Source organism: Macaca mulatta, chromosome 5 (assembly GCF_049350105.2).
Source record: "Macaca mulatta isolate MMU2019108-1 chromosome 5, T2T-MMU8v2.0, whole genome shotgun sequence".
NCBI classification, from domain to species: Eukaryota; Metazoa; Chordata; class Mammalia; order Primates; family Cercopithecidae; genus Macaca; species Macaca mulatta.
The window spans coordinates 64,635,279-64,662,967 of NC_133410.1; the positions used below are offsets into that span (position 1 = coordinate 64,635,279).

Genomic DNA, 27,689 nt, shown 5'->3' on the forward strand with positions numbered 1-27,689 from the left:
CACACACTATATAGCTTTCACTTACAGCTCCAGCAGAAGTAGGCACACCTTCCTCTGAAGTCTGAAACACAATTTAGTTTAGTTCCACGTGTTAGCTAGAAAACACTGTCACTTGAGCGTTTAGTTGTTCTTTCCTCATTTTATTCCTATGCGTAATATTGCTAAAATTTATCCGATCCTAGGTCATCCAAAAACCAGGACTTTTATAACTCATGGTGGATCCAATGGCATCACGAGGTGATCTACCATGGGATCCCTACGGTGGGCATTGCATTGTATGAGGATTAACCTGATAACATTACATAAATGAAGGCCAAGGAAGCAGCTATTAGATTGGACTTCAACACAGTGTCAAGTACAGACTCGCTCAATGCACTGAATACAGTAATTAATGACCCTTTGTGAGTGTAACAATATTTTTGTACTAGGTGGTATTTTTAGATAGCTTATCTATTCAATAGTAAGTATGAGTTTCATCCTTTTTTTAAGAGTCTAATTTTGAAAGAATTTACATGATGTAACCAACCTGAAATCATCTTTTATTTTTGAACGGTTATTTAAAAATTGTGTTTTGAACTCCATACATGTAATAGGTATCCAATAGTGAAGCAATGTTCTATACAAAAATAATTTTAAGTAGTATAGCTAATATAAAAAAGGCAGGTTTTTAAAAAAAAATTACATGATCAATCTGCAGTAGAAAGGAAGGATAAACTTAAAGAAATATGGTAAAATATTTTAATTAAATATTGAAAATGTCTAAAAGTATAACTATTTTCTTCATGAAAAATTCATTTTTATTGTTTTCATTATTGTAACAAGCTTGATAATTACATGTAATTTTCATGACTTAAAACCCATGTATTTAAGGTGTAAAATCCCATTATATTTAGAATGCTTATGAGTCATGAAGCCATCTGGAATGATACAATTTAGGGTGTTGTGAAAGTGACTTCTTTCACTGAGCATAATTTTTTTTTAAATAGCTTTTAGATTCATTCATGTTGCAATGTGTATTAATACTTCATTTCTTTTTGAAGCAGTATAATATTTTATGGTATGGATATGCCATATTTTCTTTGTTCACTTAGTTCATTGACCTTTTGATTGTGTTCAGTTGTGGCTACTAGGAACATTGCTACACATGTTTTTGCATAAATATGTTTTTCTTTGGGATTGATACTATAAGTGGAATTCCTGGCTCTTGTGGGAACTATATTTTTATGAAGAGCTGCTAAACTGTTTTCCAAAGTACTTGTTCCATTTGTCATTACTACCAACAATGCAAGAGGGTTCAAATTCCTCCACACTGTTGCCAACACGTATTATTATCTTTTTGCTGTAGCCTTCTTAGTGGGAGTGAAATGATCTCTCATTGTGGTTTTCTATTGGATTTTCATTACAGCTAAAAATGTGGAGCATTGTTATATGTGCTTACTGACCATGTACCTTCTTTGGAAAAATGTCTATTCCAATCCTTGAAACATTTTTAAACTTTGCAACTTGTCTTATTATTGAGTTTTAAGAACTAATTATATATCATGAATATTATGTTAGATATATAATTTTCAAATATTTTGTTTCATCTTGGTGTGCTAACATTTTACTTTTTTGATGATGGTTTTTGAAGCACAAAAATTTTAATTTTAGTAAATTAAATTTTTAACAATTGGTTTATTTATACTCTGAAGATACAACGTGCAAAATGTCTACCCAGTCCAGCAACCATCAATTCAGCATTTATAACTACTATCAATAATGTTTTTATGTAAGAAAGGTATCACCTAAAGGAATGCTTTTATAACAGATTGTACCATAAAACAGGTTGGACCAATATAAAAGAAATATAAAATAAGGTGATTTATTTAAATGTAAATATACAGATAATTCCATTAAATCTAAAGAGACTTTAAAAAGAGGAGCAAATAATGAGAAATGACATAGAACATTAGAAGAACACAGTTAACAAATAGAACCTTATAATGTAACATGATACACACACACACATGCATATATATATATATATATATATGCACATATATGTATTTTATATATATCAACTGGAAGACACATTTTCTTAGAGCATATTGAATTTTTAATAATTATTTGAAGTGATATGTGGTGGGGTATAAATCAGGTTTTTTCCTAAAATTTATGGCAAAATGTTTATTATTTTAGAGCTTTATTCATTTCTCCAGTGGAATGTATGTGAAATTAGAAATATAGCAACTGCTACCTGCTTCCTACATTAATATTGAACTATTTTACAATATTAACAAAATCAAGACATCTTTGTCCAAAAAAAAAAAAATTAGAAATGGAGAAATGAGTGAGTGAGTGGTGGAAAGAACACCGGATTAAAAGTCAGGAGAGCTGGAGTCCAGCCCCACACTTCTGCTGAGCCAATCTTTCACCCTGAGTCTCAGTTTAACCATTTTTTTCTGGTCATTTAAAAATATTCATCTGGTTGATTTTATTCTCATATTTTAAATTATTTCAATAGATTTTAGGGAACAGGTGGTGTTTGATTAGATGGATAATTTATTTAGTTGTGATCTCTGAAATTTTGACACATCCATCACCCAAGCAGTGTACACAGCACCCAAAGTGTAGTCTTTTATCCCTCTTCCCATTCCGACCTTTCCCAGAGTGCTGAGAGTCCATTATATTACTCTTACGCCTTGGCGTTTACATAGCTTAGCTCCAACTTACAAGTGAGAACATCCAATATTTGGCTACCTAATCCTGAATTACTTCACTTAGAATAATGGTCTCCAACTCCATCCAGGTTGCTGTTAACGGCATTATTTTGTTCCTTTTTATGGCTGAGTAGTATTCCAAGGTGTGTGCCTGTGTGTGTGGGGGGGGGGTGGGTGGGTGGGTGTGTATCACATTTTCTTTATCCTGCCATTGGTTGATGGACATTTAGGTTTGTTCCATATTTTTACAGTTGGCAATTGTACTCCTCTGAAGATGTGTGTGCATGAGTGTTTGCATATAATGACTTCTTTTTTTCTGGGTAGATACCCAGTAGTAGGATAGCTGGGTAAAAATGTAGATCTACTTTTAGTTCTTTAAGAAATCTCCATACTGTTTTCTATAGTGGTTGTACTAGTTTACATTCCCACCAGCAGTGTAAAAGTGTTCCCTTTTATCACATCCTTGCCAGTATTGTATTATTTGGGGGCTCTTTAATCATGTCCATTCTTACAGGAGGACAGTAGTATTGCATTGTGGTTTTGATTTGCATTTCCATGATAATTAGTAATGTTAAGCATTTTTTAATGTTTGTTGGACATTTGTATATTTTCTTTTGAGAACTGTCAATTCATGATCAGCCTACTTTTTGATGATATTATTAGTTTTTATCTTGTGAATTTGTTTGAACTCTTCATAGATTCTGAATATTAGTCCTTTGTCAGGTGCATAGTTGGTGAATATTTTCTCCCACTCTGTGAGTTGTCTGTTTACTCAGCTGATTATTTATTTTGCTGTGCAGAAGCTTTTTAGTTTAATTAAGCCACATCTATTTATCTTTGTTTTTGTTGCATTTGCTTTTGGGTTCTTTATCATGAAGTCCTTGTTAAGTCAATGTCCAGAAGAGACTTTCTGATGTTACCTCCTAGAGCTTTTATTGTTTCAGGCCTTAGGTTTAATTTTTTCATCCATCTAAAGTAGATTTTTTTAAATAAGTTGAGAGATGTGGATTCAATATCATTCTACTACATGTGGTTTGTCAATTATCCCAGCATCATTGGTTGAATAGGGTGTCCTTTCTCCACTTTATGTTTTTGTTTGCTTTGTCAAAGATCAGTTAGCTATAAGTATTTGGCTTTACTTCTGGATTCTGTATTCTGTTCCATTGATCGACATGCCTGTTTTTATACCAGTGCCACCCTGTTTCAGTAGCTACAGCCTTATAGTAGTTTAAAGTTGGGTAGTGGCACACTTCCAGATTTGTTCTTTTTGCTTAGGCTTGCTTTGGCTATGCAGACTTCAAACTGAGAATAAAATCAAGAATTCAACCTTTTTCACAACAGCTGATTCAAAAAGAAAAAAAAAAAAAAACATAAAATACTTAGAAATATACTCAACCAAGAAGGTGAAAGACGTCCACTAAGAAAACTACAAAATACTGTCAAAAAAATCATAGACGATACAAACAAATGGAAATATCTCCCATGCTCATGGATGGATAGAATCAATGTTATGAAAATGAGCATACAGTCAAAAGCAGTCTATGAATTCAGTGTAATTCTCATCAACATACCATCATAATTCTTAATAGAGCTAGAAAAAACAATCCTAAATTCCATATTGGTTTTATTCTCATTTATGACCTTTAGTAGCAAATGTAAGTTCTTAATTTTAGTTTGTGATAATATAGGAAATGCATTCTAAAGCGACTTAGTGGATTTTCAATCTTGCTAAATATACATGTACTTATACATGTCTATTTCTTTTGAAACAAGACACAACATCACTTTACTATCTAATAGGTATGTTGGGAAATTCAATGTGTTTATTGAAGACAGTTTGAAATAATAATTATTATTCTACATAACTATACTTTAAATGATCATGTCTAATTTTTTCTCTTTTCCACAGTCTTTTGATCCTTCCCTCCTATAAATATAACATGGCAACACTAAATTTTTAACATAAAAAAGATATATAAAAACAATACAAAAAGTTTATAAATTTTGTGGAAAATAGCTAAATCAAGCCGTACACCTTTAATCTGCACATCAGTGAAGTACTTTATGATCACAGTTGTCCAGATTGACAGAAACTTATTTGTCTTTGTTAACAAGATGTCTCATCATTACACAAGTTTCCCGACAAATATTCTTGAGCCTAAGGCATGATTTAAATATATATCACTATATATATGTGTGTGTATATATGTGTGTGTGTATATATACTTGAGCTTGCAGCTTAATGTTAAAAAGACAAATAACCTAATCAAAAAATGTTTAAAAGATCTAAACAGGAATTTTACCAGGGAATATGTAAACGTCCAACAAGAACATGAAAAAAAAGGTATATGTTAGATTATATAGTAGAGAGAAATATATAATGTCTTCCCAATAACAAATAACTTTTCCTTTGTGCTCATAGTCAGGTAAATAAATCCTCATGACTAAACAGAAAAGCTGCGTGGTATATATACACACACACATATATATCACTATATACGGATCACTAAATATATAGATTTGTATTTGTATATGTATATATAAATCATGTCATACACAGACACACATACATTAAAACATTGATGTTAAAAAAATTATAGGAAGTGTTTACAGCAGAATATTTTATACAAATCATTCAGGTATTGATATAGAAAAGCAGGAATAATAAGGTGGAAAAGGTTAATAATATTGTTTTATCATTCTTATAAGCCTGAATAAATTCACATTAGACCTATTCTACAACACACTTAAAAGATGGGTATCTATTGTTTAGTAAGTACTAAAATCACCAACCAAAAAAGAGAAATATTCCAATATAAAACTTAATGTAACTATAAATGTGCACTTCAAAGTAAAAATTGCCAAAAACATATAAAAGATTATAAACTAACTGGTGCTCAGGAAAAGAGAATGCCAATAAATTAATGCTATAGAGATTTGCAATCTATAAAAACCTGAGAAATCAATTTTTGAGGGAGTATAATGCAAAATAACCTTCTAAAATAAAATGTCAATATACAGTTTGAAACTGAAGTTCTACATCTAGAAATCTGTCATGCAGAAATCCTTCCACATAAGCACACGTATGAACAGAATATTTCCTCCAGCACTCTGTTGGCTCCAGTCAATGAACACATATAGCTCCAACAAATGTATGAGTGTAGCCATTGCAGGGAACAGTTTATTCCACTGTTAAATAGGAAAAGTAGTTTCCAGAAGAAAAAGTCTTCCTTGCAATGAAATAAATTAAAATATATGTAAACTCATACAAGGAAAAAAAAAACTAGAATACACATAAATCCAAGAATGGGAATTTTAGATTTTATTCTCAGAATTCTGCAGTATTTAACTTTTTACAATATTTTCATGTGTTATTTATGAGGTTTAAAAATTAATTTGTGAAATAAATATAAAATCAATACTGGAAGTTTGAAAAATTAACATCTCATTATTAATTCATTAGTATTATTCAAAAAACTTGAATTGATCATGTTTCTCACATGCGATTTTATTCATTTGCAGCTTTTTTAAGAACATTTATTCCATATTTAAAATACCAATGGATAAATACAATACAGTGTTTAAAATTTGCAGTAACTGTGGATATCTAAATTCACAAAATTTTCATATTTGTTATTTTATTTTTAATATTTTATGAATCTTACAATAACTTAACAACTTCTGCTGTCTTCTTCCAAAGGTTATATTGATTGTGATTTTGTGACATGACTATAAATACTTTGACAATTATCCTGTCAAGTGAAATTCCCTCCCTTTGAAGTTTGGCAGACCTTGTGGCTGTCTCAACAAAAACGATGTAGTGGAAATAATGCAGCTTAACTTTCAAAGTTCTGTTGGAAACACAACATATTCTCTCTCTCTTTCTCTCCCTCTTTTTGGATCTTTTGTTTGCATGTTTCTTTTTCTCTCCACTCCTCCTCAATTCAATCTGTGGTCCCTGTAATAAACGACAATTTGGCAGACAGACACAATATTTGCCTAAGAAATCCTGGGAGCCCACGAGCACTCTTATCCCCTCAACTTGAATCATTAAGTATGTAAGCAAATAACCTTCAGATAATTATAGACCAAGGCACCACAGGAAAGTAGCTACATAAGAAACTCTGTGGAAGGAACACATACCTGAGTCCAACCAACACCCCCAAACTCTGAGCAATGATAATAAAATTATTACAGTTGTTTTAAGGCCTGACTTTTGGAAACAATATATCATGCAGTGATACAAAACTGGAATAATGAATCTACATCTTTTAAATTATACATTTGTAAAAAAATTATCATTAATATATAGCTACAAGAGTTGAAAATAGGGAATATTATATTTTGAGAATATCTGTACCCCAAATAGAAGAGTCAGCATAACATGGTGGTTAAGAGCTGGCACTCTGGATCCAGATGCCCTTGATTCAAGTCTCTGAGAAAGTACTACATGATGATTTGGGGTTGGACAAGTTGCTTGGACTTTATTTGCTTCAACTTCCTCACCAATGAAATGGCAGTGGTGGTCACAGTATTATCACCCTCATGGGTTTCCTGAAAGGATGCATTCATTAATATTTCAATGCACCAAAAACAATTGTATATACAGCACAGTAAAATTTTTTGGAACACTGAATTGGCAAGGTTTTTAAATATCACACCAGGAGCAGAAGCAACCAAAATAAAATTGATAAACTGGGTTTCATCAAAATTAATATTTTCACACATCAAACAACACCGTTAATAAAGTCAAAAGAGAAACCAGAGTTTGAAGTATATATTTGCAAGTTACATACCTGATAAGTGACTTATATAAAAAATATGTAAAGAAAGCTTGCAGCTCAATGTTAAAAAGACAAATAACCTAATCAAAAAATGTTTAAAAGATCTAAACAGGAATTTTACCAGGGAATATGTAAACGTCCAACAAGAACATGAAAAAAATGGTATATGTTAGATTATATGGTAGAGAGAAATATATAATGTCTTCCCAATAACAAATAACTTTTCCTTTGTGCTCATAGTCAGGTAAATAAATCCTCATGACTAAACAGAAAAGCTGCGTGGAATAAATGCAAGTTATTTAGCAGAACTATAAAAATATAAAATTAAAGATACTTAAACAAATAACACTAGTTTTCCTAAGAATCCATACTAGTGATTAAAATATTATAAATGAAGAGTCTGGTTTCCATATTTTTTAACAGTCTCTTTCCCCACCACTGAGAAAAGATGCTATTTAAATTCTTACTATATGTACTAAGTCCAACACGCACACACACGCACACTTGCATGACTATGCATTAATAATAGAGGAAATGTATCTTGTGGCACATACCTCCTTCCAAAGGAACTGAATGATAAGGTTTGTTTAAAAAATTGGCACTACTGAAAACAGTGTGGAGGTTTCTCAAAAAAATTAACATAAGATTATCATGTGATGCAGCAATCCCTCTTCTGGATATTTATCCATAACAATTAAATCAGGATCTCAAAGAGATATTTGCACATCCATATTCATAACAGCACTATTATGAAAGCTCAGACCTTGAAGCAATCCCAGCATCTATCCAAGCAAAGTGTAGGACCAACCGGGTCTGATTGGTCTAAAATGAAAGGAAAGGTGAATGTGCAGTGTCATAACTGGGAGGGAATGGGAGGAAAATCGTCGAAACCCACCCCATTGGAATGCATGTTAAAGAACTTTAAGAAGGGCTTTCCAGGGGTTAGGAAGTCAAGTTAACCCATCGAATGCTAAGAGCTCTCTATGAATTAGAATAGCTCTCTTCTGGTGTTGGCTGGCTGGCCGACTGTACCATACATAGGGATACCATTGGTCACGTGTTTAAGGTGGTGACCAGAGTTGGAGGACAGTCACAGAGTTCAGACCAAATTTCCTTATACTAACTCACGGCCGAATGCAGCCCTGTTTAGCAGCTTATTGCAGAATGCTTGCACTGGAGCAGAGAAATCAGCTGTGCTGGCAGCTATAAAGACAAAGTGAAAACTTCTCCTGTAAACACAGAGTTAAAGAGAAAATCATAGGAGCTTGTAGCATGAGCTGAGCAGAGAGTGAAAGCTTCTGTGGCAAACACAGAGACAGAAAGAAAGCCGCAGGAAAAACCATTTTGCAAGAACCACTAGAAGGAAAAGAGACCCCTCCTCCATATTGACTGGATGATGGGAGAGGACAAAGACGACTAAGATGGCGCATTTCCGGGTTCTTCATCATCAACTTACCCACCAGCAGGTAAATGCAGCCCGTGCCCAGGAAAAATACAGACCATCCGCGCAAGCGCAATGTGACCTCCGACTGAGGAAACGGAAACCTACCTGGCCCCGCCTACAGCACGGCCCCAACCCACCGTGTCCCCCCTACTGCCCTCTCACTCCCAGGCCCTAGACACAAAAGTTGCTATGGGCAGAGGCGCCGCGTGAACTTCCTCCGCACCTCCTCATATTCGGACCTAGGAACCTCACCCGAGAATGCCAGAGCGACTTCCTCGGCCTCCACTGCCGGAGACCGGTGAACCTCACCCTTTCTTCCTTCAATTGGCTAGCTAATAAAGTTTCTTTTTACCTTGCCTACTTGCCTTTTCTCTGGTGCCTGCCCTGGTGGTCGCATAAAACAAATCAGGTGATGCCGAGACCCGGGAGGACACACCTCCTCAGGGGCCTCCCAAAGTCTGAGGAGCCTCCTCCTTCCACACTGCGGATGGACCAGGACCTAGACATCACTTTCCACCCCTCCGTGTCTCCTGGCATGAGTACCTCTTGCCTCTGTCTCATACTCCTTGGCCAGAAGTCCTGCGCAGGCCCAAGGTTTTTTGGTCACCAGGTGACCCACAGGAGAGTTCCCAAAGGTAGAGACGTCTGTCCAAAGGAACTCCATTCCAGTCCGTGTGAGGCCTGTCCAGGACGGAGACGTCTGCCTGGAGGTAATCTCCATTCCAGCTCCAGGAGCCTCCTGGTCTCTAGTGGCTCCAAAGGATGCTTTGTAGCCAGGTAGAGTTCGGTTTCCACCTATAGGCGAGAGAAAGGCAACGGGAAATCCCCAATCCAAAATACCTAGAGACACCCCTTTAGGGTGTCTTCTAACTAATCTCAAAACTTTACAATCAGAGCAAGATCTTAAATGAAAGTGACTGATTTTCCTCTCCACTGTGGCATGGCCCCAATATAAATTAAACAATCAATCTCAGTGGCCACCTGAAGGCACTCTAGACCGCAATATTCTACTTGATCTTGGCAGTTTCTGCCAGCACCTAGGCAAGTAGTCCAAAATTAACTATATACAAAAGAAGATTTTTTTTTTCCTTTTAAGACTTGCGTTCTCACCCAGACTTGTGTGCCCAGTGTTCGATAGCCCAGGTCTTGTTAGCCAAAACCCGGCCCTCGGTACCCACCTCAACATCAGAGGAGGACTGCACCTTCATTTTAGATAGGGCTGATGGTGGGGCACCTCCCTCCTGACCTTCCAACCCCCCTCCCTATGGACTTCCTACTGCCCCTCCCGGCGCTTCTCCCTCAGCCACTCCTCTCACCCCTCCCTATGGAGCTCCCAACACCCCGCCTGACACTCCTCCCTCAGCCACTCCTCTTATCTCTCCCATTTCCGTTCATGCTCGCTCCAAGACCGTGGTAGCGGCCCCCATTAGTCAGCCCTCTACCAGTCAGCCTGCCCCAACCCCCTCTACCAGTCAGCCTGTCTTAACCTACCCTACTGGTCAGTCTGTTCCAACCTCCCCTGCTAGGTTGTTGGCCCCACCCCCCTCCGAGAAGTTGCCAGAGCCAAAGGCGTGGTTAGAGTCCACGTCCCCTTTTCCCTGGCTGACCTTTCCAAAATTGAAGAATGACTCGGCGACTTCTCAGCCAACCCCACCTAATATTCCAAAGAGTTTTGATACCTAGGCCAGGCATATGACCTTACCTGGCATGACTTACATGTCATTCTTACTTCCACTCTTAACCCAGAGGAAAGAGAGTGCAGCTTCCAAGGGAACCAAGGCCTCCTACACCTGCTATGGAAGGGAGGATATAAAGTGTCAGGGAAAAAGACTCAAATCTGCCTAAAAGGGACCAGTATTTAGGCTTCTATATAAGCCAAAGGAAAAGATGGCTCGGTAGCAAATGGAAGCAGGCTGTTTATGTGCTTTCTACTACAATCACCCAGTGACAAGAGAGTTCCTACGGGCAGCAGGGTTCTGCCGCATCTGGATCCCAAATTTCTTGCTCATGGCTAAGCCATTATATGAAGCCAAAAACAGGGGAAAAAGGAGCCCTTCCTCTGGAAGGCTGACCAGGAGAAGGCCTTTAAGGAAATCAAAGAAGTCTTGACTCAGGCCCCAGCTTTAGGACTGCCAGATCTAACTAAGCCTTTCTTTTTATATGTCCATGAGCAAAAGGGAATGGCCATAAGAGTTCTAACTCAAGCTATAGGGTCATGAAATCACCCGGTGGCACACTTATCCAGGCAATTGAATTCTGTGGCACTTGGATGGCCTCCTTGTTTTAAGGCACTAGCTGTCACTGCTTTGCTGGCACAGGAAGCTAATAAACTGACTTTAATACAGCAACTGACAATCCAGTTACTATAAAAGGGCCCACTCAGCCCCCGGGAATTCAGGAAACAGGAGCCGTGCCCTGGGAAAACCTGCTTACGGACTTCACCGAATTGCCCCGAGCAGGGGGCAATAGGTTCATTTTGGTGCTTGTCTGTACCTTTTCAGGATGGGTCGAGGCCTTCCCCACCCAGACAGAGAAGGCATGAGAGGTGACCAAGGTGTTGTTAAGAGACATTATTCCCAGATTGAAACTGCCCCTAACATTGGGGTCAGATAATGGACCAGCATTTGTGGCTGAAATAGTTCAGGATTAACTCGACTATCAAAAATAAAATGGAAGTTGCACACAGCCTGCCAGCCTCAGAGCTCAGGAAGGATGGATGGCATAAATCGGACACTCAAGCAGCTGCTGAAGAAATTTTGTCAGAAAACTCATCTGAGGGGGAACCAGGTCTTGCCCATGGTCCTTCTCTGAGTCAGGTGCACCCCCACAAAACAAACCACACTGGATATTTGCCCTGTGAGATTTTGTTCGGCCGGCCACCCCCAAAGTTAGGGGCAATCATAAGTCAGATAAAAGTAATCTCCATGAGCTACAAAAACTAACTTTAAGGAGGCAAATGCAGGCTTTAGGTATGGCCATGAAAAAAGTCTATTTTGGGCACAGGAAAGAATGCCTATAAGTCTGGCAGACCCAGTGCACCCTTTCAAACCTGAAGACTTTGTTTAGGTTAAGAAATAGAATCCAACTACTCTGTGCCCCTTATGGGATGGGCCCCATACTGTAATCTCATCCACTCCCACTGTTGTTAAAGTTGCAGGCGTCTTGCCTTGGATCCACCACAGTCACCTGAAACCATCAGCCCAGGACCAGTGGATGAGCCAGCAGGACCCAGACCATCCGACCCAGCTGATCCTGCAATGAGACCACGGTGCCAGTGGAGACGACAGTAGCCCTGCTCTGGTCACTCTGGAAGATGACCAGTCTATGCACGGTGGAAGCTTGAGAAAACAGCAAGCCCTGCTCTAGTCACACCAAGAGTTGACTAGTCTATGTACGGCCAAAGCTTGAAGAATCATCATCAAACGAGTCAATGTGACCAGAAATCTTAGGCCCACGAATCTTCTTTGTATTATTCATTATATTGCTCTTGTGCTATTGCTTTAACCAACCACCTACATGCCTTTACTGCCCACGCTGGCCGTAAGAATGCTACTGTTTGCTTTGTTTGTGCTGATCCCCATATCTGTGCTAGAAGGAGGAGGACCCATATTAGGATGCCCTCACTCCATGCACACTCCATGGATGAGAAACACAGTAGTTAAGACTTTATTGTACCATACATACTATAGGTACCTGGACACAAGATAGGTCAGGGGATACTGTACCCCAATTTACATGCTTAATCACATCATAAGATTGCAGGCAGTACTTGAAATCATCACTAATGAGATAGCAAATACGTTAGACTTACTAGCCCAGCATGCCACAGAAATAAGGAACACCATCTATTAGAATAGACTGACCTCAGACTACCTCCTAGCCCAGAAAGAAGGAGTATGTGGAAAGTTGAGCCTGATGAATTGCTCCCTAGAAATTAATGATAACAGGAAAGTCATCATAGAAATAACTGCAAGGATGTGGAAGAGAGCTCAAGTCCCAGTTCAGACCTGGAATTCGGATGGTCTCCAGATTCCCTCTTAGAAGGTTGGTTTTCATCCTTAGGTGATTTTAAAACATCAGGGGTCGTGTTGGCTGTATTAAAGCATTGCCTAATGCTCCCTTGCCTTTTACCCCTCCTCATCAGAAGCATTCAATCAACCATAGAATCCATAGTTAACAGAACCACCTCCACTCGACTGACGGCTCTCACCAAGCATCAACCCATATCAAACAGAGAAGAACTGACTTGTAATGAGGAACCAAATGATGGTGATGCCTTCTATTAAATTCCATTACAGGAGGCATCAAAGGGGGAGATGAGGTCGAAAATAAGAAAGAAAGAAAGAAAGAAAGAAAGAAAGAAAGAAAGAAAGAAAGAAAGAAAGAAAGAAAGAAAGAAAGAAAGAAAGAAAGAAAGAGAAAGAAAGAAAGAAAGAAAGAAAGAAAGAAAGAAAGAAAGAAAGAAGACAGAAAGAAAGAAAGAAAGAAAGAAAGAAAGAAAGAAAGAAAGAAAGAAAGAAAGAAAGAGAAAGAAAGAAAGAAAAGGAAGGAAGGAAGGAAGGAAGGAATGGAGGAAGGAAAGAAGGAAGGAAGGAAGGAAGAAAGAAAGGAAAGAAAGAAAGAAAGAAAGAAAGAAAGAAAGAAAGAAAGAAAGAAAGAAAGAAGGAAAGAAAGAAAGAGAAAGAAATTAAAAAGAGAAATAAGCTTTCCTGTAGTAGACTAACTTGTCCCAGAGGCAGCAATGGGTGAAGTCCAGACCCAGGGAAAGTCTTGGTAATACTATAAAAAACCAGGACACACACCAAAAAAATGTGGTCCAGAGATGCTCCCAGCACTCCTTCAACATAGGGAGAAAAAAACAAATTTTCCTCTGTTTTATGGTATGGGTTTATAGATTTTTGTTCTTTGTAACTAGCAACTTCAAGTATTCTGTTTTGTCTAAAAAGTACAGTGAAAGTCATGACAAGCCTGAGCAGGACTGAACTACAGCTGTCTGGACACCATATTGAAGATTAGAAGGTAAACCAGTGCAAGGCTGTTTTGAGCAAAACCTAGATAACAATCATCTAGGTTGCACAGCAACAGTCATGGGTAATCCTGACTTATGAGCTGTCACAATTTGATCAATTGTTCTCCCTCTGTATCCCTGCTTTTGCTCCACTGTAAGCCTGCATCAAGTTAGCCCACCCCTTTTGAAAAGTGTGTATAAAAGTCAAGTGCTGTCTTTGTTGGGGTCCCAATCTTTGGACGTTAAGTCCGCTGAGTGTGACTGAGTGCACTCAATAAAGATATCCTCTTGTATACATCCCAAGGTCTCCCTCTAGTCCTCCTGATTCCCACAAAAAGATGTCATATTAAAAACAATATACATGACAGATGATAAAATAGCACAAAGAGTGTTGTTGATTAATAATACTTTGCCATTAACATTGTGATTAGAAAAAAATACATAATTAGGAGGTGCAGTGTGGCATTTTGGTATTATCATGATAGTGGAGGCAGGTAACGGATATCACCAAATTTTGCTCTGCCATTCAATTCTATAACTTATAGATTCCTAAGTGCGCTGTATGTACTACAAATGTTATCAGAAAGGAGTTATATTTATGTGTTACTTCACTAGCACAATAACAATAAATACGTTTTTTTAAAAAAAAAATCGAAACGTATCATGGAGCTTAGGCTTTCCATGTAACCTGGGCCCCTTTACTTACCATAATTTTGAAATAGGTCTATTCAGTGTATTGTTCAGAGGGCTATTCAGAGAAAGGAAGCTCAAACTCATCCACCCTGAGTCTAGGTACCCACTTAGGCATGTAGATTTGGAGAAACAGAAAAACCAAACTGCCTTGGTGGACTGGACTTGGCCAATATCTGATAGGAAGATGTAATAAAAAGAGGGTGATCAAATCCTGCCCTTAAGGTAGACAGAATCTGTCAATGCTTTAGAGTATACCGTCAAGGAGTTAACAGTCAGCAGAACAAAATTTAGCATCATCACAATTTTGGAAGTTTTTTAACAGCCCTATTATTTATAAACTGCCAATCAGTATTTTTACATTTAAATAATTTTCAGTGGTAGTAAATGTGATAACATTCTCAATATATGTGAAAAATATCACTTACAATTTTTTCTTGGAAGAAACGCTTAATAATTTGTAATCAGAAACAAATTATATGTACTTTCTAAGTAGATTAATGGATCTCTCATATATAGATGATGACACAGATTTGCATTTTAGTAAATTATCAAATATAAGACTCTAATTTATGGAAGAAGTGAATATAAGTAAACTATCTCCTATTTCATTTTTTTATAAATGAAAAGATTAACATTAAATTTGTAAGATGAATGTGTATGTAGTAAATACATTAATAAAATAGGTGTAGACCATTAGTAGTAACTTTTTACTCTTATTTATACTAGGATTATGTCTGCCTAACAATTACTTAAATATTTGAAGTTTTAATTTATTATCACAATTCTCTAAGCCACTATATATGAAACCTCATGATTGCGTTTAGCTTCACAATATAAAAATTAGTCAAGATAATATAGTTGTTCTATTTACTTCAGTCTTCTAATAGTTCTCATTACTTAACTTGTCCTCATTTCCTTATTAGCCATATGGAAGGCATTTGACTAGGTGATCTCAATCTGTTTAGAATTCTAACAGAAATGCTATAATTTGAATTTTACTCATAGAACAAGGTACATTCATTTTTAAAACTTTTAAGTTCAGGAGCACATGTTCCCGTTTATTACATATGTAAAGTTGTGTCATGGAAGTTTGTTTGACACATTATTTCATCACACAGGTATTAAGCCTAGTGCCCATTAGTGATTTTTTCTGCTCCTCTCTCTCATCCCACCCTCCACCTTCTGAAAGGCCCCAGTGTACGTTGTTGCCCTCTATGTATCCACGTGTTCTCAATGTTAGGCTCACTTATGTATACAGTTCTATGGAAATTTGATGACAGGAAATCAGATACCTTAGTACCAATATTCAACAATATAGTGGGTATTCCAGAATCACTTTCTCGGTAAGATTCTGAGGATCAAATATTGAGAACTTGGGTAACAGCATGTGAAGATGAAAATGGTTCAACGGAAAACACACTGTTGAAATAATAACTGATTAATCATTTATCATTTAAAAAGTCAAAAATAAAATCTAACTTCTTTATATTTATCTTCCAGTCCTAGGAAAAATATAATAAACTAAAAGGGATTGAAATTTTATTATACACAGTCATACACTTTATGGCCAGAAACAAACTGTCTTTATTTCAAGTGTAGTTACCTTTCAGAAAATTGTTTTTCAATAATTTTCTGGGTTGTCTGTCTCCTAATTCAATCATCACACCTACTCTTTCTCCTAATGTATAGATGTCGCAAATGCAACAGAAAAATGACAGCTCTTCTTTCATTACCAGTAGCTTCATTTTCTATGAGAATAAATTCCCTATCTTTATCATGGAGTGGTGGTAACACATTTCATGATGGAGTGTGGCCTGTCCTTCCTCTATCCAAGCACCACCACCACCCCTCTCCCTGCTGCACTGGATACTGTGCCCTATCATACTCAGTGACTACATCATTTCTCTAAGAGAACAAGTTCTGGCATGCATGCTGCTTCTTTTTTGGGGGAGGGTGGTAATGAGAAATGGGTGATACACAATTATCTTTATCCACAGTGTTCTCTATTTGTCCATGTGACAATCTTGCATGATTTCTTCAAATCTCAAGTCACATACCATGTGTCAATGTGTAGCTTTCACTTACTGCCCCAGAGGACTTGGTGCTTCTTCCTTTGTGATCTGAAACCGATTTTAATGCAGTTTTACTGTTACAGTAATTTGTGATCTAGAGAACAATGCCTATTTCATTGACTCATATTGTGTGTTGCTCATTTTAGTTCTAAGACTTATAATGTATACTTTTTCAAAAAATCATCTACTCTTAGGTCATCCACAAACTAAAGCATTTATAACTCATGATGGATCCAATTTAATGTATGAGGGAATCTACCACGGAATCCCTACGGTGGGCCTTCCTTTATTGCAGATCAACCTGATAACTTTGGTCAAATGAAGGCTAAGGGGGAAGCTGTTAGATTGGACTCAAAAACAATGTAAATTACAGATTTGCTCGATGCATTAAAAGCAGTCATTAACGACCCTACACAAATATAAATTTTTTAAGTTCATTGCATGTATCCATACTTTCTCACATGAAGGCCAAGGGAGCTGCAGTGATTCTGAACATGAACACAGTACTGAGTACATATATTTTTTGTAACACTTAAAGGCCATGATAAATACATCATTGTATCACAATATGTTTTTTGTTTGTTTGTTTGATTTAGTGAAATCATTGGTCAGAGTTTTTAGGATAGTGCATAAATTCTAAAATAGCCAAAAAGTGAAATAAGAGGAATTGCTAAAGATGGTAACAGAAGGATTGTAAGGAAGATTGAGGATAAAGTTGAAGCAGAAAACTGTAAATATTATTACAGTACTGACTAATTTTCATCACACTTATGTTGTCTTTCAACATGAGAACTCATCAAATGTTCATTTTTAAATATTTTTTGTGTATGTTGAAGGTATATAAAATGATATTATGGAATACAAATACATATTTTAAAAGTTACCATAATAAAACAAATAAACATATTCATGATCTCCTATTAGTCATATATTTCTTTTGTTTTTAAAGCATTCTTAAGATGATTTATTTTCAGTAATCAGCATGACATAATCAATCTCTAATCACATCATATTCAATGTTTTACAAATTTTCACACTACATTTTGATCCCATCATTGATAATTTGTAAACAGCTAGAGCTTTCAAATTTGCCTTTTAAAAATTATTGAAAAGAGGAGATATTAGTATAAATATAGCCATTTCTTTGTTCTTACAGTGGTGGTTAATTTGCTTATTTGGAAGAATTATAAAATCAAAAAATAGTTGACTTGGAAAAGATAAGTTGGAATATTTCTGTTTAATAGCCAAAATGTATGAAACCAGAAATATGCGGTTTAAAAATTATTTCAGCATATACATTAATTTCAGTTATGCTATTACTATTACATTAATAATAGCAATAATTTTTAATAAACATAGCTCTGTATTGAAAAATGACAATTTTTAATTAGTTGATACATACTGAATGTGTGTGACAAACATTGTATTGGTTCTTTGTATTATGAATCCGAATTGTATGAAAAAATATATCAGAATTAGTGCCCTCTTCTGAAAAACACCATTCCACCATGTGTTTTTTTAAGTAACAAGGAGAGAAGTTACCTCCATTGCTATTGCTACGGTGTCATGCTTTAGCACTTTTTGATTTTGACTTAGTAAGCAATATACTTACATGCATCCTTATTCTTTGTCTATTAGTCCAAAATTATTTCACACTAGAAACAAATGGACTGCAACACCTCAAAGTAAAATATTGAAAGCCACTTAGATTCTAAAATACTAATACAAGAAAAATAGTAATGACAGTGATCATTTACTGACAATCACTTTATGATGATAATAATTCTACCAATTATTCTGAGAATCATTACATGACGACTCACAATAATCAGGCAAGAAAGACACAATTCTTATTCATTCACATTAACAATTAAAAAAACTTGGAACAGATACATTTTTTAAAAAAACGACCAGTAGATATCAGGTTAGGATTCAAACTAAGGCCATCCACTTTCATACTTTTAACCATGAATCCACTGATATAATGTTAATTCCAACTCTTGGTCAGTGCCAACTCCTTATGAGCTTTGCCCTGATATGTACCTGACCTCGTCAGATTTGTCTGCTATCTCTAGACTTTGATATTATTTTGAAACTTGTACACCAAGTCCATTTTTTTTTTTTTTTTTTACTGGCTAATCAATTTCTACACTCTCAAATGATTTTTTTAACCCTTTGGACTCATCTGATTTCAATTTCTAGGCTACAAATACTTGTTCTCTCTTAAGTTATCTCTTTACATCTTGAAATCTTATGCATGAAACAAATTCTAGCCCATAAACCAAAATCTCTATAACCACCATGAAATAAAATATTTTATTTTTCATCCACTTTTATGTGGCACTCATTTTTAACATCTACACAAAAATTTCACATATTTGTCTTTTCTGGTTCATTATATCAGTTGATGTCTCTTTGATTTTCCATTAGCTGTAAAAATAATGTGATGTAGTTATCAATCATTCATTATGATCAGTCTCTGAAGCCCTTGGACCAAAAACTCTTCTGGATTGAGTTTGTCATGCACCACAATGGAACCAAGTACCTGCTGCCACCTACCCACAACTTCACCTGGTTGCAGTACTGCTCTATGGATGTGCTGGCCTGCATGGCAATTGTTACTCTCTTTGTCATAATATGTGGTTTGATTATCAACTGTTTGTTAAGGTAAGAAAGAAAGAAAAGAGAGTAGATCTGTTTGAGATCTAAGGCAGGCAGGCATGATACAGAAAATCATGCCATTTAATGCCGCCACTATGTATCAAGGTATGGACTAAATTCTTTACTGCATTTTACAAAATCTGTGCCTTCTAGATTTGTTTGAAATTTTTAATCTTTGTTAAACATTAAGTAATGTACAATTTTAATTTCAGAAAACCTGTAGTAATTCACTTTTAATGCTTATCTATGTATATTTTTAAACTGAAAATAAAATGAGATTCACTAGAAACTCAGTCTGTTTCCTTGAGAAGGCCAGAAAGACTAGATATATTTTGCATTTTAAGAAATCTCTTCTTTTATATATGTATTTATAAAATATATAGTAAATTTATATATTATGCATTTATATAACATATAAAATAAATATATTTATATATTATATTTTTATTGTTTTATTTCAACTTTTATTTCAAGTTCAGAGATACACATGCAGGATGTGCCTGTTTATTGCATAGGTAAAGAACCCTCTTCTATATAAACAAATACAATTATATGGAATATATGTGTGCATGCCAGAAAAAAAAAAAAGAAACACTGAGCAACATCCTTGTCAAAAATTGCAAGACAAATTTTATTTTGACTACTGAAGTAGGGGATAGAGACTGCAATATGAACTGAACTCAACCCCAACTAAGACAAAAGTTAACTGACACTTTTAAAGAAAATCTATTTGTGAATAAAATGGGAATATGAGGAAATAAAAATAAGGAAACCAAAAAGAGAGTAGTTGGCTATATGGAAATAGAAAATTACATAAAGATTAAGTGTACATGATTGATTATTAGACAAGGTGAGTTAGACAGGGTAATTTTGCAATTTGGCAGGATCACATTTTATTGAGCAAAGCCTCAGCATGAAGGCTAGGGTCACCTTCCAGAACAAATCCATGACATAACGTACATATAAGCTGGACTAAACTTAGCCACCTTTCTTAGCATGGTGTTTAGGCAAGTTCTTTGTGTTAAATGGGTGTTTCCAATTCATATCCTTCATGAAATGCAAAATATTTTCTCAGGAAAATTTTCTTTATTTCAAAACTCTAGATAGTCATAACTGGCTTCCTATGTAAAACTATGCAACCTGGTAAAATGTTTGGTTAGAAAGACTGAAGATATTTTCCACATGAGACCTTGACTAACTTGAGTTACTATTTTTACTTTAGTAATGACAATTTACAATTGGATAGTAATACATAAAAGAATAGAAAAGAAGAGTCTAGTTCCCTTTAGTTAGGAATTATAGATATGGCCCAGCAGGTTTAGTCCAGTCCCTCTAGCTTATAATGTTACATGATTTCTTTCCTGCAATAAGATGTCACATTTCTTGTCCTTACCTTGCCAAGTATGATATCTCCACCTACTTTAATGCCTGGAATAGTGAGGATATACAAACCGGAAATGTATATAATTATTTACTTATTCTCTTCTCATAACATATTAAAAAAAAGTAGGTGGAATAAGGAGCCAAATATCACGTGCAACAATTTTTAAAGTCTATGCTGGAGAAAACGTAGTAAATGGAAAAAAGCTCTCTGATACCTATCTTCAACTGTTGTTCATTACAGCCTTTGGACTCAGAACAAGGTTTTAAAAGAAAATAACAGAGAAGAAGGGAACCAACCTAAGAGCAGTTCTTCTGTCTGACAAGAGTTGTGTCTAAAACAGTTGAAAGAAAGAGAAGCATAATGATTATTTCCGGCACATGAAATAGACTTTTATAGTACTCTTCTCTAGGAGAAACTGTTGTGGCAATAATTGGTAATAAAATGAATTATTATAATGTCTAGAAAAGAAATATACACTAAATATTTTACTTTGCTACACTTTGAACATATAGTCAGGCCACTAGAAAGAAAAAATAGCAAAGTACAAGAAAAAAAGTGTAATGCATTAGTGCTTTTTATAGAAATGTCTTCTTTATAAAAGGGGAAACCTTATAGATAAATATTAGTCTGGGGAAATAATGTAACTCAATGTGTACTACACAAACTAAATTTTAGTCTATTTATATTTTCTTAATGAAACAACTTCTGAAAATGCATCAAGGACCTTGCCAAAAGAGATCTTCTTTGCAATTCATAGACCATATAGCCAGATACAAAAATCTATGTTTATTCATGAGTTATCAAAGAATACTTTCATTTGTTTTCATATTGAGAAATCTTTTCACATAAAATACTATGTACACTTATAGTTAGGAAAGTATGTGAATATGAAGGTTTACATGAGACTCATAAAATCACATGGTATATGAAATTCCAAAAATTTCCATATTGTGCATGTGTCTGTTTCTTTGAGATTGATTCTAAAAGCTTTTAAATATCTCAGGAGTTAACAAAATTTAAACACAGAAACTCTAATCACCTGGAATCATTGAATTGAAGTAACATTCTTCATCTTCGTGATCATCTTTTTCCATAAAATTTTGAATATGCTGCTTAAAGACTGGAATACAAAGCACCACAGAAGTTGAAGACAAAAATAACATAATTGTGAATTTAATGATTCACAAAGCAACATATGAAGATGAATCTGTTTGTGTCAAGGACAAATGGTTTATGTAGTTTTCTGAATTAATATCTATACAGAAGGCAATGTTTTGTAGAAGATAAAATAAATGTGCTAATTAGAAGTTTCCTTCTTCTATTCTTTAAGTATATTCTTTAATAGTCTTAAATATATTCTTTAACATACAAATTCTTAAAACCCAATAATAATTATAAAAATTACTGAATAACAGTAAAGAGTACGGTCTTAGAAGGGATATGTCTTCCAGCATCTAACACCTCACAACCACTCCAGTGTTCTCTATTGATGAAGTTTAACATTCAACTAGCTGGTAAAGGAGTAATGTTTACAGGATCCAGATTCAGTATCATAAAGTTATATTTGCACCCAGGGGATAATAAATTGAAAACTCTTAAAGCATACGTTTTCAAATTTTTCATTTGCTATCATTCTAAAAGTTGTGGTCCTTCTGACACTGAATCTTGGAAAAATTTGGATGAGTAAGAGGCATGGCTTTCTTTTGAAAATAACATTTTTGAAAGTGGGGGCATGTAGAGGTTCTGAGAAAGATGACTTAGAGTTGGCCCACTGGGTTCACCACCCCCCTGGTGGTCACTTCCCTAATGTCCAAATGTATAATAAGAATTGACGTACTAGCGGGTTGGATTTTTTATTTCAGTAGTACCTAGCTCAGATTTGGTTAGAGGAAATTTTGTCGTGCTGGACCCATGCATACCCTTAGCTTATCACCACTCTATTCATAGTCCCAACAAATCAACACTGGAGTAGCCAGGTATTTGGTGCTTTACCTATAATGGATATTAACTGTCACCAATTCAAAGCATATTAAGATGTCTCATTGATTTCATTGCAAGTTCCCAATTATTAGCCTCATTAATTACTTTTTGTGTTTATGATACAGTGAGAATTTCGTTCCTGTACTGCACTGATTTTTTTCAAGAGACATTTTTCTATAGATTCATCTTTGGTATAGAGACTTTATTTAAGGATGAATTTGTTCTTCATAAGAGATCTAGAATCCTGACTCATCATGACAGTGGCTCAGAGTGATTGTCTAAAACAAGATTGATAAAGGTCAGATAAACAAGTAAAAATTAATGAATAATCCTCAGTCAGATAAGGTGAACTTTGCTGTTGGATTAATCCATCATAATGAGGACATGTAGGTTGCAAGAGTTAAGACAGAATGAAATGCAGCTTGAGACAAACACATTGAATCAGGTTATAAATGTTTGAACAAAACATATAATGAGTAGTTAAGACCAGGAAAACAACTAGAAATAAGAGAGTTTTGGAAAAAAACAGGTAATCAGAAAATTTCTAATGTAAGGTGTTAGCAAGCAGTGCTTTTAGGTTTTAATCGGTTTGCTGAAAATTTCTAGAGCATTAGGTGATTTCTCTTGGGAGTACTACGAGTCAAGCATTTGGTTTCATTTTATTTCATGTAATCAACCATCATTTCATATATAATTAGGGAGCCCATGTCTGATTTCAGAAATATCTGATGTTTTTTTATTCATCCTCCTGATCTCATCCCATTCTTGCTTTATATTAGTGATGCTTGCATATCTGAACATTTGAATCATGCTTATTTAAAAATCTCATTTTGTCCAGACATGGTGGTTCACATCTGTAATCCCAACACTTTGGGATGTTGAAATAGGAGGATTGACTCCAGGAGTTTGAGATCAGCCTGGATAACCTAATGAGAGCTCATCACTATAAAAAATTAAAATACTAGTTGGGTGTGGTGTCAGGCACCTGCGGTCCCAGCCACTTAGGGGACTGAGGTGAAAACATCACTTGAGTTTCGGAGGTTGAGGCTGAAGAGAACTGTGATCACACCACTGCGCTCCAGGATGGACAGCAGAGTGAGAGAGTCACTTGAGCTTTGTATGTTGAGACTGCAATGACCCCTGAATACTCCACTGCATTTCATTCAGCCTGGATGATGGAATAACATCTTATCTTTTTTTATATATATATTATAAATCAAAGCCTCATTCTGATTGTGTCCTCTATCTGCAATCCTTGGGTGAAAATCTTCCAACTGTGTATCACTGGTTATTTCCTCATATGGTTTTCTTGAGGAAATCTTCAACATGTGTTGATTTCTGCAACATCCTTCATATTCTCTATTGTAATAGAAACCCTTCACAATATTTAAAATTGCCTCTGCTGCAGTCTAGGGAGATCTCCAGTTACACACATATTTTATTTTATTTTTAAACAAAAGTCACTGCACTCTGTAAATTTTTGTTCCTTGCTTCAAGGTACTATTTTTCATTTGGTTTCCTCACAAAAGTCACTTTTTCATAGTTTTCACAAGCATCTATTCATAGAATTCCCTCCAATTTTAACAATTGGTGGACATTCTTCCTTCATTTTATACTAGGCTATATATGTTTTTTGACATCATTTTTAAATGCATGTATATATGTCTGGAGTAGAATAAATTGGAAAAAGTTGAGTCACTTATGATCACCTCAGTATACTACGTTGTTTAATTTATTTGAGTCTAGTTTTTAGGACAACTATTTCATATATAAAAATCTATAAGTAAATATTTTCAAATACTTAGTGAACTATTCAGTAGTTGTAAACATATAAATTCACACAATTTTTAGGATTGTATTGTTTTTAATGTCCATATGTAATAATTTCATAGTTGCTTAGAGGCTTCTGTTGAGCAAATCAATAGCTTAAATTTGTGGAATTTTGAGACACCACTGCAAATACTTTGACATTCTTATTAAACGTGGTCCCTCCCCTTGAAATGTGGTAAAGCTTGTGGCTTGCTCAGCAAATTTATAGTGAAAGTGACAGCATAATTTTGAAGACTGTGTTAGAAAAGACAGTACATTATCTCCATCTCTCTGTCTCTGTCTGTCTGTCTCTGTCTTCTACTTATACTTTTTTCTCTCTTTCTTTCTCCTTCTCCCTCTTTCTCTTTTTCTGCCTGTATACTCTTTGGAGCCCAGTATCACACATGAAGTCCTGATGATAAAAGACAATTTCAAGGAGAGATGCAAAGAGGAGACTAAGAAGTCATGATTATTCGGTCTTACAGGAATTTGAGTCTTTTGACATCCATCACCATGTATGTGAATGAATGACTTTCAGATGATTACATCCCCAACCACCATATGAAACTAATGGTCTGAGAAATACTGTGTATGAACCACCTGACTGAGGCTACCCAACACTCATGCTATGGGAGTTGTAATAAAATGCTTGCTGTTTTTCAAAATACCTACAATAGAGGGTAGTTTGTTATAAAGTGATAAATAACTGCAAGGATATTTCTTTATTGTATTATGTTTATTACACTTTAAGTTCTGGGATACATGTGCGAAATGTGCAGGATTGCTACATAGGTATATATGTGCCATGGTTGTTTGCTGCACCCATCAACCTGTCACCTATATTAGGTATTTCTCCTAATGCTATTCCTCCCCTAGCTCCCGACCTCGTGACAGGCCCCATTGTGTGATGTTCCCCTCCCTGTGTCCATGTATTCTCATTGCTCAACTCCCACTTATGAGTGAGAATATGCAATGTTAGGTTTTCTGTTCTTGTGACAGTTTGCTGAGAATGAAGGTTTCCAGTTTCATCCATGTCCCTGCAAAGGACCTATACTCATCCTTTTTATGTGTGCATAGTATTCTATAGTATATATGTACAACATTTTCTTTATCCAGTCTATCATTGATAGACATTTGGTTTGTTCCAAGTCTTTCTACTTGTGGACAGTGCCACAATAAACATATGCATGTGTGTGTCTTACAGAATGATGTATAATCCATTGGGTATATGCCTGGTAATCGGATTGCTTCGTCAAATGGTACTTCTAGTTCTAGATCCTTGAGGAATCACCACACTGTCTTCCACAATGGTTGAACAAATTTGCACTCCTACCAACAGTGTAAAAGCATTCCTATTTCTCCATAACCTCTCCAACATCAGTTGTTTCACGACTTTTTAATGATCACTATTCTAACTGGTGTGAGATGGTATTTCATTGTGGTTTTGTTTTGCATTTCTCTAATTCTCTAATGACAAGTGATAATGAGCTTTGTTTCATATCTTTGTTGGCTGTATAAATATCTTCTTTTGAGAAGTATCTCTTCATATCCTTCACCCACTTTTTGATAGTGTTGTTTGGTTTTTTTCCCTGGTAAATTTGTTTAAGTTCTTTGTAGATTCTGAATATTAGCCCTCTGTCAGGAGGAGAGATTACAAAAATTTTTCCCATTCTGTAGGTTGCCGGTTCACTCTAATGATAGTTTCTTTTGCTGTGCAGAAGCTCTTTAGTTTAATTAGATCTCATTTGTCTATTTTGGCTTTTGTTGTTATTGCATTTGGTGTTTTAGTCATGAAGTCTTTTCCACAGCTATGTCCTAAATAGTATTGCCTAGGTTTTCTTCTAGGATTTTTATGATTTTAAATCTTATGTTTAAGTCTTTAGTCCATCTTGAGTTAATTTTGTATAAGGTGTAAGGAAGGATTCCAGTTTCCGTTTTCTGCATATGGCTAGCCAGTTTTCCCAGCACTATTTATTAAATAGGGAATTTTTTTCCCCATTGCTTGTTTTGTCAGGTTTGTCAAAGATCAGTTGGTTGTATATGTGTGGTGTTATTTATGAGGCCTCTGTTCTGTTCCATTGGTCTATATATCTGTTTTGATACCAGTACCACACTGTTTTGGTTACTGTACAATTGTAATATGGTTTGAAGTCAGGTAGCATGATGCCTCCAGCTTTGTTCCTTTTGCTTAGGTTTGTCTTGGTTCTGCAGGCTCTTTTTTCATTCCATATGAAGTTTAAAGTAGTTTTTCTTTTTTCCAATTCTGGGAAGAAAGTCAATGATAGCTTGATGTCAATAGCATTGAATTTATAAATTACTTTGGACAGTATGGCCATTTTCATGATACTGACTCTTCCTATCTATGAGCATGGAATGCTTTCACATTTATTTTTCCTGTCTTATTTTCTTAAGCAGTGGTTTGTAGTTCTCCTTGAAGAGGTTGTTCACATTCCTTGTAAGTTGTATTCATAGGTATTTTATTCTCTTTGTATCAATTGTGAATGGGAGTTCACTCATGATTTTGTTCTCTGGTTTTCAAATTATTATTATTATTCTTGGTGTATAGGAATGCTTGTGATTTTTGCACATTGACTTTTATCCTGAGATTTTGCGGAAGTTGCTTATCAGTTTAAGGAGATTTGGGACTGAGACAGTGGGGTTTTGTTAACATATAATAATGTCATCTACAGAGTGGATTTGACTTCCTCATTTCCTATTTCAATACCTTTTGTTTCTTTATCTTGCCTGATTTTCCTATCTAGAACTTCCAATACTGTTTTGAATAGAAGTAGTGAGAGAATGCATCCTTCTCTTGCACCGATGTTCAAAGGGAATGCTTCCAGCTTTTGCCCATTAAATATGATATGGGCTGCTGTGGGGTTTGTCATAAGTAGCTCTTATTATTTTGAGATATGTTTCATCAATACCTAGTTTATTGAGAGTTGTTAGCATGAAGTGATGTTGAATTTTATCAATGGCCTTTTCTGCATCTATTGAGATAATCATTTTTTTTTTCCATTGGTTCTGTTTATGTCATGGATTACTTTTTTTTTATTTCGGTAGGTTGAACCAGCCTTGCATCCCAAGTATGAAGCCAACTTGCTTATGGTGGATAAGCTTTGTGATGTGTTTCTGGGTTTTTGTTGCCAGCATTT

The 27,689-nt window shown here is 35.5% G+C and overlaps 1 pseudogene; it reads left to right on the forward strand.

The window, feature by feature from the left end:
• LOC100427993 (UDP-glucuronosyltransferase 2B10-like) overlaps nucleotides 1–27,689 on the forward strand; it is a 54,787-nt pseudogene that overhangs the window by 10,146 nt on the left and 16,952 nt on the right.